General features: G+C 40.8%; 2 non-coding genes across 2 annotated transcripts; both read right to left on the reverse strand.

Moving 5' to 3' along the window:
• Nucleotides 1–3,554: 3,554 nt before the first annotated feature.
• TRNAC-GCA (transfer RNA cysteine (anticodon GCA)) lies at nucleotides 3,555–3,626 on the reverse strand. The gene has a single exon. It is a non-coding gene; the product is annotated as a tRNA-Cys (tRNA).
• Nucleotides 3,627–6,126: 2,500 nt separating this feature from the next.
• Nucleotides 6,127–6,198, reverse strand: TRNAC-GCA (transfer RNA cysteine (anticodon GCA)). The gene has a single exon. It is a non-coding gene; the product is annotated as a tRNA-Cys (tRNA).
• Between the last annotated feature and the right edge of the window lie 13,549 nt (nucleotides 6,199–19,747).

Consider the following 19,747-nt stretch of genomic DNA (forward strand, 5'->3'; position numbering starts at 1 on the left):
TAAGGAATATGAGTGAGTTATTTATTTATTTATTATTTATTTATTTATTTTTATTTATTTAAAAGAGAGGGCATGAGTGGAGGGAGGGGCAAAGGGAGAGGGAGAGAAAAGTAGATTCCCCGCTGAGTAGAGTCCAATGGTGGGGGGGAGGCTTGATCCCAGGACCCTGAGATCATGACCTGACCCAAAGCAGATGCTTGACCAACTGAACCACTCAGGCACCCTGAGATTTTTTTTAAAATTTTATTTATTTATTCATGACAGACACAGAGAGAGAAAGAGAGGCAGAGACACAGGCAGAGGGAGAAGCAGGCTCCCTGAGGGGAGCCTGATGCAGGATTCAATCCCAGGACCCAGGAATCATGACCTGAGCCAAAGGCAGACGCTCAACCGCAGAGCCACCCAGGCGTCCCAACACCCTGAGTTTCTTAAACAGTAATCTCTGTCAGGAGTTATTTAAAGGCTGCTCCCAGGGACCATTAATACTCTGGCATTTCCAGCTTGCCACAGATGTAGAATAGGCTCTGGCTGCCAAAACAAAAAATAAATAAAGAAAAAAAATAAAATGAAAAAACTCAAGGGAAGAGATGCAGATCCTGGCAGTTGGAAACAGGCAAAGATGATACCCTATTTAATGAGAGCTTGGATGCAATTCATTTCTATCATGTGGTGGTAAAGGCTGAAGGAGAACTGGCTGAGTATTCTGTCTGTGATGCCTGGATACCCCAGAGCCTAGAGCTCGAGGTAAAAGCTTAGGTATTATTAGTTTTTCACAAAGTGTGACCCCAGGGAAGAGTGAGGTAAAAGGGAATAAGGCAGAGAAAGTTTTAATCAGTGAAAATGTGCATGTCCAAGCTGGCCATCCTTTGCTGACAAGTGTGCTTGATTGATTGATCTCACAAAGCTGCCTCTCCAGAGGGTGGATGAACTACTGCATCGCAGGACAGCCTGTCTTAAGGAAGGGAGGAAAAGACTTAGCCCTCAGCTTCTGTATCTTGTTGGCAAAAGGTTTCCCCATGACACAGTAACTCCTGAACACTTCCAGACTCTGCATGTGGGGGCGCCAAGTAGATCTCATGGCAAGAGGGAAGCCAAGAGTAGGAAGCGAGAGGCATCCAGTATGGGCAGAAGAGGGATTGCAGGGTGGACCTGAGTGACATTTGCTAGAGCCCTACATACTTAGCTACTGCAGTGGCAGCCCAGGGAGAAAAGCTGGCCAAGGGCCTCAGAAACAATGAGGGACAAGAAGATCTGAGATATTGCCTAAGATATGGCTGACACGTTTTTGTTATGTTTGTGTGTACATACGTAAAACATACACCCTCATGTACAAACACAATCACATTTAACAGACAACTGTTAACAAGAGATGGGGGTAAAGGTCCAACCAAGCTTTATTCCCTCCTATAATCTCTGATATATGCTTAAAGTTTTAAGTATTTTGAATTTTTAATGGGTAAAGGTCAGGATGTGGACAGTTTTAGAAAGGGAGGCAGAGTAGTAACCATCTATTCTTCAAAGTAAAACAAAGCAACAAAAAATTAGTATTCTGTGTCTTACTTATGGACACAGACAAACGTCACAAAAAGAAGACAAAGTTGTCTTCTTCAACAAAAATTTGAATCTTTTAAGAGATTGTTTAGAAAGCAACTGTAAGTCATTTTTTTAAATGTGAGAGGTATACTTCTTGCCTTACGATAAAATCAGTCTCCAAATAATTTAAGAATATACTTTGTTTATATATCTTGCTTCGTTTATTCATTCACTCAATTAGCCAATAGCCGTTATTCATCAAATACCTTCTGAGCCCTTTCAATGGACAAGGTACTTACCAGTCACTGTGATAACAAGAAAAATCAAAAAGAATTGCTACCTGCTAGGGTAGGTAAGATCAGTCATGGCAGTGGCAATTAGTATTCCCTAAGTATCCAGATGTTTCCTTACCTTTTCCAGCCTCCATTGCAATGAAGTGGGGGCCATGTGACTAACTCTGTCCAATGAACTTTGAGCTGAAGTGAGGTGTGTCCCTGCCCAGCTAAGGCAGATGGGAATTTATATGACTCCCCCAGCTCTCGCTGACCCTGGAATGATGACTCTGGAGGCCACATTTTCCTAGATGACATAGCTACAAGAGGGTGAAGGACCATCAGACCTGCTTCGGATCTTGCATGGATAAGATATAAATCTTTCTTGTGTTAAGCTCTTGAGATTTCAGGGTTGTCAGCACACTAGTGCCAAGCTTAGCCTGATTAATACATAGACATATAAACAATTATAAAAATGTTATTACCATGTAATAACATAAAAAAGAGGTAAATTCAATGTACTACTAAAACAAAGGAGAGGTGAATTAATCAAGCTGGAGTTGCCAATTACACTTCCAATACTAAGCCATAATACCCATGTGGAGGAGCAGCTTTTCTTACGGCCTGGACTAAATACAGACCCTATTCTTGTTCTAGGATCCACAAAAACACCTTACAATCTTATGGGTTATTGTTATTTAGTAGAAATACCAGAGAAGCACATCCACTGCACTGACACCAAAATCCAAAGAGACTCACCAAATGATGTGCTTCATTCTGTGTGGTATTTCACTTTAGAAGGCATATCCTGACAAGCCTCTGACATTGTACTTTTAAAATTTTACAACATAGGAGACTCCTACAATTTGCACTGCTTTTCTTCTACCCTTAATAAGACAGGACAACAAGGGCACATGACCTTTGTGATATTTTTCCCCAAATCCATAACCTCAGTCTAATCTTGAGAAAACACCAGACAAACCCAAAGTAAGGGGCATTCTATAAAACATCTGGCCAGGACTTTTCAAAGTGTTAAGATTATAAAAACAAACAGAAAACAGCAACACAAGGGAAGACTGAGCACCTGTCAGAGATTGAAGGAAACTAAGGAGCCATTATAACTCAAGGCAACATGGTATCTTGGATTGAATGATGGAACAGAATAAAAAAGAGAATCGTGAAAAAATTGGTGACATCTGATCTAAGGTGTGTCAATAGTGTTGCACTGATATTTATTTCATAGTTTTGGTAAATGTGCCATGGTTATGCAAGATGTTAACATTAGGGGAAGCTGAGTGTATGGGACTTCTCTATACTATCTTTACAACTCTTCTGTAAATCAAACTATTAAATGGTTAAAAGTTTGAGGAAAGCAAGATAGAAAGGGTCTGGTTAATAAGGTTGAATATACAGAAAGGAAAATAAAGGTACATGTGAGGAAGTGCATGTGTTTTTGTCTGTTGGTGGGTCTGTGTGATGCTGTGTGGGTCTGGGTGTGTGTATTGTGGTCGGGGGACATCTGGTGTGTGGGGTGTGTGTATATATGTCTCTGGGTGGATGACTGTTTATGTGTGTATATGTTGGAAGAAGAGTGAATTTATATGCACACAGCTCTACTGTGAGAGAATTAACAAGCTAAGGTACTTGCATGAGTGAGCACAGTCTTAAATTTTGACCCTAGGCACCTTGGTTACCTCACCCTAGACCCAGTCTTTTAGTGAGGCTGCCAAGAAGAGCAAAAGATCACACAGGGGGCACCTGGATTTGAACCAGGGACCTCTTGATCTGCAGTCAAATGCTCTACCACTGAGCTATACCCCCTGATGGCAATAAGCTTCACACAAACACCTATTTCACTTTTATGAGTTACGTCATACTTCATAAATACCTTTTACAGCTGATCTTCTTCTCGGATTTAAATTCATCCTCAATTCCCTTCCAGCCGCACCAGCTCCTGCTTTTCCCAGAGCACATATGCTCATTCTCTTCCCAGCACCTTAAAGCTCAGTGTTATTCTCAGTATAGTTTTCCACTTTTTAAAATACACTACCCACTGCCCAGAAATCTCTGGGCACATATATGAATGTTTTTTCCTCCACCCCTACATCGATGAATGTTTTAAGTATTATGGGTCACCAACGAGTATTGGACAGGGAGGGACCTCAGCTGGGTATCCACACACTTCAGAGGTTCGTGTCTAACTCTGAAATTAGAGGCAAAGGTGGTGTATGTGCATTTATTATATATTGTGTATGCTTTCATCAGATTTTCAAAGAAGATCTCATCCAGGATGAACTGTCTTATTTTACAGTCAAACAACAACAACATCTAGGTATTCCAAAGTCCACAATTCACCTTTGAACACTTCTGATTCCTATTCCCTTCGGTTCCCGTCTGGGGATTTTTAATCATGTGTATCTCTGAGATCGAGAAGAAAGGGCAAGGAAATCTCTGCCATTGCAACAAGGCCTGTTGCCTCCATGAAGCTGAGGAGTGAACAGCAGCCAGAGCCTCAGCTCACAAGCTCTCTGAGTGCCCAGATACCCATTCCCAGTCGCTCGCCCCTGAGGCTTTACAGGAACCTCAGATTTCATACATAGTGTGCCTCAAAACAAACTCGTCACCTTCCGCCCAAACCTGCACCTCTTCCCATTTTGCATTTTGTAATAATAACAGGTCGTATATACTGGCCACTTGCTACATGCCAGACACAGTAGTAAAGGTTTTACCCATAACTTCCCAGGGGATCATTAAAAAATACCAGTGAAGTTAGGTATTATTATCCACATATTGATTTTTCAGGTAGGGAGACTGAAGCACAGAGTGGTCACACAGCTAGGAGGTGCTGAGGCAGGGATTCCAGTGTAGGCTCGGGACTCAGAGCCAGGCCTGCCCCCTTAACCATATGATCAGCCTCCTCTCTGTCTTGGTTGGACTGTGTACTCAGTCATTTGGTCAAAACACAATTCTGGGCTTCTCTCACCTTCTCTTCTCCAGTTCTAGTTAATCACTGGGCATTGCTGATTTTACTTCTGACGTCACTTAGCTCCACCCCACTCCTACACTGACAGTGCCACCACCCCTTAAATGGCCTCCCAGCCTCCAGCACTGGCAGCCATCCCTCTGTTGCTCCCAGAGCCGCCTGTTTTAAAATGGGGTCTATCTAGGTCACACCCCTATAAATGCCTTCCCAAAAACTGCAAGTCTTTTAGCACGATATGCAGAGTTCTTTTCATTTGGATCCCTATCTGCCTCTTCAACATCATCTTCTGACACTCCCACATCTTATTTTGTGCTCTAGCTGCCTCCACTTGCATCCGTCTGGCCCCAGCCTCTGCCCAGGCAGCCTTGTCTGCCTGGAACTCCACCACCACCCCCATACCCCTTCTTCCACTCCACCCTCTGTCCTGTGAGATATTATTCATCTTTGCAACTGTGATTTGCCATCAGCAACTCAAGAAAGCCTCCCTTAACCTTCTAAACGGAAGGAATCACTGTCTCTTCTGCATGCTTGGTGCTGGCACAGCTCCGGGCAGTTCACGTCACTCTGATTTTGTACTTTGCAGGCCAACTTCCTGGTTGAGAGCACACTGAGGCCTAGTCACCTTTGGGTTCACACTTGGCACAGTTCTGGCTCATAGTAGGTGCTCTGTGTGTTGTTCAGGCTCATCTAAAGACACAGCATTGTCTGGGCTGTGGACAGGGGTTAGATGCAGACCAAGGTCTGACGTCTGGCCCACACTGGGGTCCTGAGTGAAGGCACCCACACTGGGAGTATGAGGCTGCAGAAAATGAATTGGGGGTGGAAAAGTAATAGAGATTCCTCAAGCTTTAGAGCAGGAAAAGAGTGCAGCTCCCTAAACTTCGGGCCCATTCATGCTCACCCCTAGCAGTGTTTTGTGAATGAAGACTTTCACTGAGTTGCTGGATTGACCCTACAGTCCTGGTACTTTGGGAGCATTACTAAGTGGAATTTTGTCACAAAACTTTTAACACTAGAACAGTATGAGTAGCATCATGGAGTCGTCAAGGCTGTGTGCTCTGACTCCAAATTCTAGACCTTCTCTTTGTAGACTTTTGAACATTAGCCGATTACTGAACATCTCCAAGTCTGTCTCCTCATGTAAAATGAAGATTCTGGTGGTATGGTATGTTTCTTGTGAAATTTAGGAGAGAAATGGAGGAGTTAATTGATGTAAAGAATTTAGACTACTGCCTGGCATATACACAAGGGACATTAGTTATTATTCAGCCTTGAGCTACAGAAAATAATTAAGCCAAAGTCCATCTATATTATTCGGAAGCAAAAACTGGAGTGTACAGGGGGCACCTGGATTTGAACCAGGGACCTCTTGATCTGCAGTCAAATGCTCTACCCCTGAGCTATACCCCCAGTGATAGAAGCTTGTTTTTATAGTCTATCTCTCTCTCGACTCTCTGGTTCTGAAACCTCCAATGACTCAGGGGAGCTATAATTAGAGAGAATGCTGCCTGGAAGGAGTCTGGGCATTACAAGCCTTAGAAGTTTATTATGAAAAAAGACAGGACTCCTGAGAACAAAGCTCTCAGAGCCCAGAAACTCTTCTTATGCTTCCCAATACTCAGAGCCTGTCTGTCCACCCTATCTCACATAAAGCGAATCTCAGTGCCAGGTAAAAATCATCAGGTTTTTCACAAATGGCAACATCAATATAATGCCTGTCATACTTCCTTTATAGCCAGCACTCCTAGCAACTGAGATTCTCATTCCTCTTAATGACTTCACAGAACTGAGCTCATAATTGGCACTCCATAGATATTTGTTACATTGAATTGATTCTGAAAAAAATGTATAATGATTGGTGTGAGATAGCTTTTCCATAACTGTAAGATGATTTTAATCTTACAAAGACAGATGGTCAGTGAGTTGCATTCTTATGTAACATAATTTGCCTGGAACTTGGAATATTGTCAACTCCAAAAGGTCATTTGATGAAGAGAAACAAGGCTCCAAACAAGAGCCTTTAATCAGTTAAGTAAATTATTTATCCCAGTCCTACCTACCACCAAAGATTCCTTTTCAACTTCCAAACACAACCGCAATTAAGGCCACCTGTATTTCATGGCTTTATATAAAGACATCTCTCACCCTAATAAACTGTTCAAGTCCTCCTTATGGAACTCTTGCATGTTTAAACCTATTGAGAAGTCTCTCTTCTGCTGATTTCCCAGATCACATACGTTTTTCAGGTCTTTTCAAAGGATCCTAAATTGAGGATGGCCATTTTGTGTCAGGCAGGGTTGTGGTTGGTTGGGAGTTAAGACAGGGGAGAAACTCCATTCTATTCTTTTTCTCCTCTGCCTCAGGCTGGATTTGAGAGCCAAGTAAAGAATCACAATGCATGTTTTGCCCATTGTTCTTTTCTCACCTGGGACATCAGTGGGAGTTGAGATTTTAGCAGTAACAAATGTAGTATGTGCTTCATATCTAAGAACCAGCACTGGAAGGGATTTGGAGATCATTTATTCCAACCACTTCTTTCGCAGACCAAGAAAACACAGATGGAGGGAAGCTGTTTAAAGTTGCAGGCATATCTGGGTGGCTCAGTCAGTTATGAACACGACTCTTTATTTCAACTCAGGTCACAGTCTCAGGGTCCTGGGATCAAGCCCTTCCTTGAGCTCTGAGCTCACCAACGAGTATGCTTGAGATTCTCTTTCTCCCTCTTCTCCTCTCCTACCCCTCCCCCAGTATGCATGCCTTCTTGCACACACTCAAATAAATGGATGAACCTTTTAAATAATAATAATAAATAAGTAAATAAAGTCACAGATATATCAAAGCAGGATCAGAACCAAGGCTCCACTTACTACCAGCTCCTTGGAGACCCCCAGTGCCAGGAACAATGTGTGACTGTTTGTGGGATAAACATCAAACTTACCATCAACTGAGAAAAGGAGGGTAAACTGAAAAAGAACAAAGACCTTTATTTGGAGACTCAGAATTGCAATTTGGGGAGTGCAAATTCCAGATGGAGTAGTCAGAAAATTATTCTGCTCCTGTGGGAAAAGCACAGGATTTTTGTGAGAAAGAAGGAAGGAGGGAACACATGATTTAGATAAAGAGAAGAGGAAAAAACTGCTAATCTGGGACTGACTGGTTAAGCTGCTTCTATCTTATTGAAATTACTTTATTGGTTCTATCAAATAAAACTGTCTCTCATATGTTGGAACCAACTTTACTGTCCTCATAAGATCTAAATACAGGTTGCTCTATCAAAATGTTATCACCCTTACAATAAATAAATTGAGGCACAGTGAAGTTAAATACCTTACCTAAAGTCACACAGCTGGTAAATTTAGCTATGTGTGCCCAGAGTCATCTTGGAAATCCTCAAAGGTAACCACAGTGTGATGGTTAATTTTATGTGTCAACTTTACTGGGACACAGAGTGCCTAGATATTTAGCCAAACATTATTATTGGTGTGTCTGTACAAGTGTTTCCAGATGAGATTAACATTTGAGTTAGAGATTAAATGAAGCGGATTGACCCTCCCTTTTTAGATAGGGGCCTTAACCAATCAACTGAAGGCTAGAATAGAACAAAAAGTAATAGGGACCTCCTCCTGCCTGACATCTTTGAACTAGGACATTAGTTCATTAGTTTCCTGCCTTCAGAATCGAATTGGATATCAGCTCTTGGGGTTTGAGCCTGCTGTCTTTCTGCATGGTAGTCATACCATCTGGTCTCAGGTTTTTGGACTTAGACTGGAACTTCTCATCAGCTCTTCTGGGTCTTCTGAATATTGACCACAGAACTTGGGACTTTTCAGCCTGATGGGTCTTTCTCAGGAGAATCCTAATATACATAGCAAACTCTGGGAAGAATAGTTGGGTCTGCACTGGCCTTGAGGATACCGTCCATATTTGTTGAGATTTCGTATACCTCAGGAAGTGCAGAATAGCACCACCTGCCCTACCTATAAAAGAGGGGATCAGGAATGATGGTTGAACTGACCTGCTGCTGTACTCTTAACTTCTCTTCCCTTTATCATCATGTGAACTGGCTCTCATTGTCAAAACATAAGTAAAAGTTAATATGTGTTTTAATTTTAAGTTATACAAGCCAAGTAATCTAACCTGAGCTCCAAAGCCCATCACTGAAAGATTTGCATCAGGACTGCAGAAGAGGAGATGATAGCACAAAACATCTTGTAGAAAACTCAGGAAAACTGTGGCAATTATTCAAAATATGCTCAACTACAGAGTTTGGGAAACTGGGTCTTCCTACTATTTTCAGATCCTATAGGACTATTTCATAACTAGAATGAATTAAAATTTAAGTTTCAATAATCAGAAGGCCCCCTTATATTGAGGATTTTCCCCCTTATATTCCTTTTTAGTTGAATTCTTGTTTCACTTTTTCATTCTCAGGGTTTGTTTTTTTTTTGTTTGTTTGGTTTTTTTTACTATAAAATGGAGATATTGTCATTAGAAGAGCTCCCTAATCTTTTCCCATCCCAACAATGTATGACTGACAAATTCTAAATTTAGCTTCCAGTAGGAAGACTGGGTCAAAAGTACAAGTATAGCCCAAAAAATGGCAGAAAAAAAGTTATTCAAAAGAAAGGGAATATGTTTCTATGGGCATAAGATTTACCATCAACCTTACTACCCTGATTTTTCCTCATTTTTTTCCACATAAGACATTTTTCTTATAAATAGCTATCCTATAGGAAAAGATGCTCAGCATCACAATCATAAGAGAAATGCAAATCAAAACCACAATGAGATACACTTTACATCCCTTAGGATGGCCACTATCAAAAGAACAGAGAATAACAAGTATTAGTGAGGTGGAAGAGAAATTGGAGCCCTCATACACTGTTGGTGGGAATGTAAAATGGTGTAGTCATTATGGGAAGCAGAATGGTGGTTCCTCAAAAAATTAAAAATAGAATTACCATATGATTAAGCAATACTACTTTTGGTATATATTCCAAAAGAATTCAAAGAAGAATACTGAAGAGATAATTTGCACACCCATGTTCACTACAGCATTATTCACAGTAACCAAGAGGTGGAAGCAACCCAAATGTCCATCAACAGATGACTAGATAAAAGAAATATGGTATAAATATACAATGAATATTATTCAGACTTGAAAAATGAAATTCTACCATTTGTGACAAGATGTATCAGCCTAGAGGAATTTATGCTACATGAAATAAGCCAGACACATAATGACAAACAATTCCCAATCCCACTTTCATGAGGAATGTACAATAGCCAAACTCATAGACCTAGAGAGTACATAGAATAGTGGTTACCAGGATCTGAGTGGAGGGGGAAATGGGGGAAATGCCAGTGAGAAGATACAAACTTTCAGGTAAGCCAGATGAGTAAGTTCTAGAGATCTAAAGTACAACCTTGATCCAAAAATACTATATTATATACTTAAAAATTTGAGACAGTAGATCTTATGCTAAGTGATTTTACCGCAGAAGAAAAAATCTATTAAAAATAGGTAGGTAGATAAATAGATAGATATAAATTTAGAAATAAAGAGGGTGAGAGGAAACTTTTAAAGGTGAAGTGATGAATGTTTATAACCTTGAATGTGGTGATAGTTTTGAGTCTGTACTTATTTCCAAACTCATCCAGTTGTTGTATACATGATACATGTATACCTTTTTTATGTCAATCATACCTGAGTGAAGTAGTTTAGGGAAAGAAAGAAAAACATAGTTGTCAAGGGCTGAAGGAAGAAAGGAATTAATGTTTAATGGATATAGAGTTTCAGGTTCACCAGATAAAGAAGTTTTAGAGATCATTGCACACAATGTGAACTTAATATAACACCAATGAACTGACCCTTAAGAATGATTAGAGAAAAAAAAGAATGATTAAAATGGTAAATTTAATGTTATGTGTTATTTCAAAAAAAAAGAAAAGGAAACCCACGTCCTAATATTACAAAGAACTTGAGTAATGACACAAGCCACCTCAAAAAACCAAACACATGCCCTACTGTAGAAATGGCAGGCATACTAAGATCTTATATCACTTGATGAGAAGCTACTCTATAACCTCCAGCTTAGTGAATAGATTTTGCCTGATTCACAGACCAAGACAAATTCTTCCTGTAACTCAATAGCAAACCCAAATGCCTTTGTCTGCTCCGGCAGGGCCTACAACTGCCTGACATTCTTTATTCCCCAGATTGTCACTGCATCATTTATTTTAGCCCCTTTTCATTACCCACTTAACAAAAAAAGCAAAATGAGGCTAATTTTCTATACTTTCTATACTATCCAGTAGCCTCTGGATTTTGCCCCACAATCAAACCTGCAAATCCACCTGTCCTGTGCCCAGGTTTTCTGCTCTGTCCATACCCAATCTAGGGATGTCATCCAAGTTGTTGTTATGCCTTCAACTAGATTAAAGAAAGTTGGGGGCTGGAGCATGTTAATTTTACTAAATTTGTGGGGGGAAGGGGCATGTCCCAGTCAAAAGGCACCCACATGAATTGTCATGGGGAAGATTGGCCAAATGATATTTTTAGTAATTGCTTTGCAGTTCACATCTCCAGAGCCTTCAAGAGAAAACCATGTGCTCTGCTATAGCTCTGAGGTCACAGTAAGTTCTGGTTTTTACTTTAAAACTCACAAATTAAAAAAAAACAAAAACAAAAAAAAATAAAATAAAAATAAAACTCACAAATTCGCCATCTCCTTCTCCCTTCTTCTCTTCCCTTCTTTCTTTCTCTCTCACAAAATAATCTAGATTCAATCTCCTAGGGTTCAATTTATTCTGCAAATGAAACAATCATCCTTTTACAAGGTCCATTCAAGCCACTCAGATTGCAGTGTTTCAGTGCAGAAGTTAAAATTTCCAGTACAGATATGCCTCATTTATGGGAAAGTTTGTTCCTTACAAGTTACTGTGTGACAACCACAGTCCTGTGTCCTTCTATGAATGCCTTTGCTTATTTGTTTCATGAAATATTGTCTTTGCTGGCATATATTTCCCCTCAAGTTTTCCTAAAAATCTTCCAAAAGTAGCCAACCTGGCAATAATCTCTTTGACATCAGCCTTAGAAATATTTTTCTAGATATGTCCCCTTAGGCAAGGGAAACAAAAGCAAAATAAAATATTAGGATTACATCAAAATAGTTTTTTGCACAGCGAAAGAAACTATCAAAAAATACAAAGGGGCAATCTACTAAGATGAAAAGATATTTGTAAGTGATATATCCAATAAGGAGTTAATATCTCATATATATGTGTGTATATATATATAATATCTCATATATATACACACACACACACACACACATATATGTGTATACATACACAAGTCAACACCAAAAAAAAAAAAAACAAATAATCTGATTTAAAAATGTGTGGAAGTCCTGAATAGACATTTCTCCAAAGAAGACATCCAGATGGCCAACAGACACATGAAAAGATGCTCAACATCACTCATCATCAGGGAAATACAAATCAAAACTACAATGAGATATTAACTTCACATATGTCAGAATGGCTAGAATCAAAAAGATAAGAAATAACAAGTGTTGGTGAGTGTAGAGAAAAAAGAACCCTCATGCACTGTTGATGGGAATGCAAACTAGTACAGCCACTGTGAAAACAATATGGAGGTTCCTCAAAATACTAAAAATAGAAATGCCATACTATCAATAATTCCATTACTGGTGGTGCCTGGGTATCTCTCAGTTGGTTAATGGTTTGACTCTTGGTTATGGCTCAGGTCATGAGCTCATGAGTGGTGGGATCCAGGCCCACATCAGGCTCCACGCTCAGCAAGGAGTCAGCTTGAAGGTTCTCTCCCTCTTCCCCTCCACCCACTCTTCTCTTTCTCTCTCTCTCTAAAATAAATATTTAAATATTAAAATAATAATAATAATAATTCCACTACTGGGCATTTATACACAGCAAACAAAAACACTACTCCAAAAAGATAAATGCATCCGTATGTTTACTCCAGCATTATTTACAATAGCCAAGATATGGAAGCAACCTAAGCGTCCATCAATAGATCAGTGGATAAAGAAGATGTGATATATATGTAATGAAATATTACTCAGACATAAAAAAGAATGAGATCTTGCCACTTGTGACAACATGGATGAACCTAGAGAGTATTATTTTTAGTGAAATAAATCAGACAGAAAAAGACAAATATTATATGATTTCGCTTATATGTGGAAACTAAAAAATAAGGCAACTGAACAAACAAAAGAAGCAGGAACAGACTCATTAATAAGAGACCAAACTGGTACTTGCCAAAAGGTTCAGGGTAAAAGGATGGGCAAAATGGGTGAAGGGGAAAGGAGACACGGGTTTTCAGTGATCAGAATGAATAAGTCATGGGGATCAAAGCCATAGCATAGGGAATATAGTCCATGATATGGTTAATAGTGTTGTATGGTGACAGATGGCAGTTACACTTGTGGTGAGCATAGCAGAACACATAGAATCGTCGAGTCACTATGTTGTACACCTAAAACTAATGTAACATTGTGTGTCACCTATACTTCAATAAAAAAGTGTTTAATTAAATAGAATAAAAATTAGCCAACCTGCCAATTGTTTGGCTAGCACACTGGATATACGGTTATTGGGAGGATAAGGAGAATAATTTAATTCATAGATGTGGTGGCTTGAATAAAATCAACTGAGCTAAGCTGAAACTACATCTCCCAGAATTCCTTCCTCTGCATGGTTCTGGGCTGAGTCTGCACCCACAAGAAAGTGTGCAAGAGATATGGAGGTGGAGGGAAGTGTTTACGCTGAGATAGGAGGAGGTAGGGCAGCTGCCATTGTGGCATTCACTCATATGCACTGATTTCTGGGCCTACTTTGTTGATTTTGGGCAGTCCCAGGCCCATAGTTCTGTCCACTTCCTGCTGGACCTCCTTAGCTTCTCTGAATCCTGGGCCATGTTCTGGAGCAGCACTGGAGTGAAACTTGCCAGCAACTCACCCACGTCATTGAAGTTGGAGGGTTGGAGGCATTGAGAGACTGATGAGGGTTCCAGTTTGTCCTTTTTCTCCCCCACTTCATGTCCGTCTTCCCTCTCAGACTGCTGGCCTCATTGACCTCAGGTAGGTACCAGACCCAGGTACCAGACTTATGCATACTGCTCAATTAGCTCCCACAACTGCATAAAGCCTCACCTCTATAACAAATCCTTTACATTATGTATATTGTTCTGATTCAATCCCAACTAATTACTGGAGGAAATAAGTCAGCAAACGACATGTAGAGGCTGAAATTCTTTGGTCTGACCAAATCGTTCTCTATAACGACATTCTCCCATACGATGGCTGAAGAGAAGGATAATGGCTCCCAGACTTCAATTTGTCATTTTTCTCTGGAGCCTCACTGTAAGCAGCACCCAGAATTGTTTCTGGCCTACCTTGAGATCTCTCTTCCTAGTCATACCTTACCCTTATCTGTTGGTTCATGTCTGTTTAGAGTCACTTTATATCTGAAATATATCAAATCATAATTTCTTGCCACAAAGATACAGGTTTTTTTTTTTTCATTTCTCATTAAGCTTTATCTAGCAGCAACTGAAAACTATAGATCTAAGAATCTCTCCTTTATGGTATGGAAAAGAACAAGGGCTAGCTATCAACCCCCCAGCTCCGTTCAATCAGACCTTGGGGCAAGTCCCTGAATCTCTTGGAATCCTCCTACCTTTATCTGCCGAGATAAAGAACTGGAATTGATCTCTCAAGACCCCTCCAAGTTCAAACATTCCATTCAAAATACATCTTCTAAGGAACACTCCATATACACTAAGAGAAGCTTCATCTTTAAAGGAGCTGGAAGTAAATATTTCCAGAAGCAAATATATGGATTTTTGTACACTTTCAAAGATATGTCAAGCCATAGACACAGCTGTATAAAAGCATATTTCAGAATGAAACTCAGAGTAAATTTAACATTCAATTACTGTAACTAAATTAATTCTAGTTTTTAGTATATTTGTTCACATGGTTTTTAGCATACTTATTCATGTGGTTTTATTTTTTTTAAGATATTTATTTATTTATCTATTTATTTATTTATTTATGAGACAGAGAGTGTGCGCACAGGCGCCTGAGCAAGAGAGCATGAGCAGAGGGCGGGGAGTGGGAAGCCTGATAAGGGGGTTGATCATGACCTGAGCAGAAGCCAGACACTTAACAAACTGAGCCACCCGGGTGCCCCAAGTTTTTGTTTTATTTTGATAGTCTTGTTTTTTATTTTTTTTAAAGATTATTTATTTATTCATAGAGACACACAGAGAGAGAGAGGCAGAGACACAGGCAGAGGGAGAAACACGCACCATGCAGAGAGCCTGACGTGGGACTCAATCCAGGGTCTCCAGGATTCCACCCTAGGCTGCAGGCGCCAAACCGCTGCGCCACCCAGGGATCCCAATAGTCTTGTTTTTTAAATGCATACTGCCTCAATCCTATTTGGAAGAGTGTGATATAAACTGTAAGGAAATCATTAAAATATTCCAGTAGCTCTGAAGGAAAACTACTATAGGTTAAAACTCCTTGTTTATGTCCCCTGGGAACAGCAAGTTAATGCATTATATAAGGTTGCTGGGAAGCATACAGTTCTCAAGGGGCCTCGATTGACTTCTGGGAAGTGAATTTGGCTTGGGGGAAAAAAACAAGCATAAAGTTTTTCTGACTTTATCAACTTCACATGGATTGAAATAGCTTTAGTCTTTGTCTTTTAGGACAACTTCCTCATCTACCTGGGTCCTCCATGCTACCCCAGCTAACGTATATCTAGAGCCAGGTGCCCACTTTGTGTGAAGGACACCAGACACGAATGTCTGTCTAGTCCTCCCCACCCCAAGGATGGAGAGCTGCGTACCTCACTTTATCACCAGTCTCTGCCCAGTGATGGACAGGCCCCTGCTCCAGAACCAAACCCAGGGGCCAGAGCTCTGCCCTCTATGGACGGATGGCCCAGGTACTTGGCTGCCTCCCTTCCCAAACCTCCTGGCATTGCCTGTGAGTCCATTTCTTGTGGATAAGGAAAGGTAACTCAGAGGGAAAAACTAAAAGCCCAGAAGGCAGAGTCAAGATGCATGGAAAATCATGACAGTAGCACTGAGCCCTAACAGGGAATTAGTCATACCCCTTGCTAGATTCTAGAACGGTTGTGTGCCTCCTGTTTTCCCTCTTTTTAAACTGGAGTGTCTACTGTGGTTATCCTGTGCTTGTCCCACAATAGTGGGACACATGATCAATCTCTTCAGTTCACAGGTCTTCAGATTGAGAAGGATGATACCCAAGGAGAAGGATTTGAGGAGCCACATCCAAGGAGCCTCATTTGCACTTGCACCTTGAGCTGAGCTTGATTTCATAATGGGACGAGACTTTTGTAGAAACTTGGGAGGAATGAATGTATTTTGCATGTGGGAAGAATGTAAACAGTTGTGGTCAGAGGACAGATTGTGTTTTAAAACATATTTTAAAACATGACCCCAGTATTCTTCATCACTTCTCCCCTTGAAAAGTAGTCCCCTCCACTTGATTCTAACCAGGTGCTCAGAACTTCTACAACCCACAAATCATGGCAGAAGTAATATTGCAGGACTTCTGAGAGTAGGTCAGAAAAGAACATGTGGCTTCCACCTATTTTGGGGGATTCTAGCTCTTGGATCCCAGCTACTAGGCTGGGAAGAAGCCAATGCTGCCACATGGAAAGATCACATGAGGGTATTCAGGCCAACAGCCCCAGCTACAGTGAACAGGTCTTTAGATCATTCTAGTCCCAGCTGGCAAGTCATCCCCAGCCTTCAAGTCTTCCCAGCTGAGGCCCCAGATAATGCAAAGCAGAGATAAACCATCTCCATCGTGCCCTTTCTATATTCCTGACACACAGAATTCGTAAGTATAATAAATAGCTATTGTTTTGCACATTGGTTTTGGGATGGTTTATCACGTAGCAATACATAAGTGGAACTCCCTGCCCACGTTCCCTCTCATTGGTATAGCTGTTGGGACAGTCTACCACTCTAGGCCTTAACCAGGACTGAAGACTGCAATGCCCTGGGGTCCTATTTCTTCTCTACCTCACTGACTATCCCCCACCACCATCACAATGTATGAGGCTAAGATCCAGACCCTCCTTCTCTCATCTGCTCTGATTTGCAGGGTCACTGTCTTATGGATGAAACCCAAGATAGTACAAACGTAATAGTGAGTAACATGATTATGACTAGACAGTAAATAAGAAAAATGAAATCAAAGTCTAATAGTTGAATTTGGTGATATGGTCTGGCAGTGAAGCCCGACATGCCTGAATTTTTTATTTGTTCTTATCTGTCCTGGCACCTCCATCTAGAATGTTGCCTTACATCTCCAGTTTCCCATTGGTCTAGGACAAGGATCGGTGACCAGTGGATGATGAGTTTCTGGCAAATCTCCAGCTTCACTTGGCAGAGCTCCAAGCCAGGTCCCAATCCTCAGACCCCTGTCTAGGCAAGCTAGGATTCCCCGTGAGGGAGAGAGTACAGCCAGTGGCAATACTTTCCCACGCAGTCAAATCTCCTGCGCAGCACCTACCCTTCCTCCTACAGGCTCAGTCCCAGTCTCCTTTGGGTCTGAGATCTCAAGGCTTCAAGGAAGTGAGACGTTCTCCTTCTCCCAGAATGGCATCTGGCACACAGCCCCTGTGTCTCTGTTCCCTGCCTCATTCTGCCAGCCAATGCCATCAGCTTTCCTCTTACTGAAAAGCCATGTGTTACACACGTACTACAGTCGTCCCCAAATAATGACAGTAATGCCAACAAGAAGACCTGCTGCAGGGGAGAGGGCCACAGGATTCGGTGAAATAACCACCAGATTCACTAGATCGCCAACTGATAAGACATATGGCAGCAACTGTTCTTCACTGGCCTGAGATCTTGCATGTCGTATTCTAGAACCAGGTGACAAGGCATCTGTGGAGGGCAATGCAGCAAGCCAGGCCGTGGGTGGTGAAGATTAGGAACAAAAAATGGAAATTGACAGATGGCAGATCCCGCAGCCAAGAACTGATTCTTCAGTTTGACATGGTTGGCATACAGATTTTAAGTGGAACTTGGTAAAAATCAGGTTATTTTACCAGAGACCAACCAAGCCCTTGGCTTCCATAAGGTCTAACGTTTTATTTGCTTTGCTTTCACTAACGTTTCTTTACTTTCCAGGAACTTCAGAAGAAGGTTGGTAAACCGAGGGAGAAAGGGAGTGGCAGATCAGGGCGAATTTGAGTCCTATATCTAAACTTTGAAATCCTAAAATATTTCAGTTATAAAAAGATGTCCCAATTTCAGAAACCAGTTCTGTAAACAGTTTTCAGAAGTCAGGAGACTTGAAGAGGTTTGGCTGACAAAATTTTCATTTGCCTCTTCCATATTTCATAGTGCCACTCAATGGTTTTCAATCTCTAAAATCCTAAATTAACATGGACATCTGCTTCTAACAAATATAGTCAGAACTGTCCTGCCACCACCAGTTTGCAATCATAAAACCAAAGAAAGAAAAAGAAGTGAAAAAGAACAACTTGGCCCAGCTTCCAGGAGCCAGGATCTTTCCCAGCTCGCCCCCTCCTTCAGGACCCCCTCCTGTCTCCAGCACGTCTCAATCTAATGTCATAACTCAACTGCCAAATGCGCAGAACAGCAAACGTCAGCCCTAACTCTATTTTCCCCAATCATTCAAAACTCACCAAGCTGTCATCAGAATAGGAAATAAAAAACAATGAAAACTTTGTGAATGCATACTGCATTCAAGGATTCCATACACCCCCAACAACGTGTGCTGCAACACGCTTGCAATGAGGAGACTCTAACTCCTTCTAGGCAGGCTGGTAACTGCCTCAGGGCCTCATAGCCATTAGGTCTCCCTGACTTGGCTTCTGCTCCAGGCCAACACTGCCCATTGGAAATGTAATGCACCCCTCAAATGTGAGCTACATATTTTTTTATTATTGAAGTATAGTTGACATATAATGTTATATTAGTTTCAGGTATACAACATAGTGGCTCAACAATTCTATACATCACTCCGTGCTTATCTCAGCAAGTGTAGTTATCACCTATCACCATACATTATCACAATGTTACTGACTACATTCTGTACTGTACTTTTCATCCCCATGACTTATTTGTTTTGTAACTGAAAATTTGTACCTCTTAATCCCCTTCACTATTTCGCCCAGCCCCTCCACCCCTTCTCCTCTGCCAATCACCATTTTCTTCTCTAAACTTATGAGTCTGTTTTTGCTTTTTTGGTGTGCTCGTTATGTTTTATTTTTTAGATTTCACATGGAAATGAAATTATATTTGTCTTTCTTTGACTTGTTTCACTTAGCATAATACCCTCTCGCTCCATCTATGTTGTTGCAAATTGGCAAAATTTCACTCTTTTTTATGGCTGAGTAACATTCCACTGTCTATATATACCACATCTTCTTTATCCATCCATCTACGGATGGCTGCTTGGGTTGCTTCCATATCATGGTTATTGTAAATAATGCTACAATAAATATAGAGGGGCATATATCTTTTCAAATTAGAGTTTTCATTTTCTTTGGTTAAATACCCAGTAGTGAAAATCCTGGGTCATATGGTATTTCTATTTTTAATTTTTTTGAGGAAACTCCATACCACTTTCTACAGTGGTTGCACCATTTTAGATTCCCTCCAAGTGTTGGTGAGGATGTGGAGAAAAGCAAACCCTCGTGCACCACTGCTGGAAATGTAAATGGGCACACATATAATTTTTAATTTTCTAGAAGTACAAACTCTTCTCTCTGTAGCATTCCAGCTGTTCTCTCTTTAAATCTCAGGTCAAATTTGTAGGTTTTCAGGATGATTTGAAAGCTATCTAGGTAAATTGCTGGGGACAGGTGACTGGGGGCCCTTCTCCTCTCCCAT

Source organism: Nyctereutes procyonoides, unplaced genomic scaffold (assembly GCF_905146905.1).
Source record: "Nyctereutes procyonoides isolate TBG_1078 unplaced genomic scaffold, NYPRO_anot_genome, whole genome shotgun sequence".
Classification (NCBI taxonomy): domain Eukaryota; kingdom Metazoa; phylum Chordata; class Mammalia; order Carnivora; family Canidae; genus Nyctereutes; species Nyctereutes procyonoides.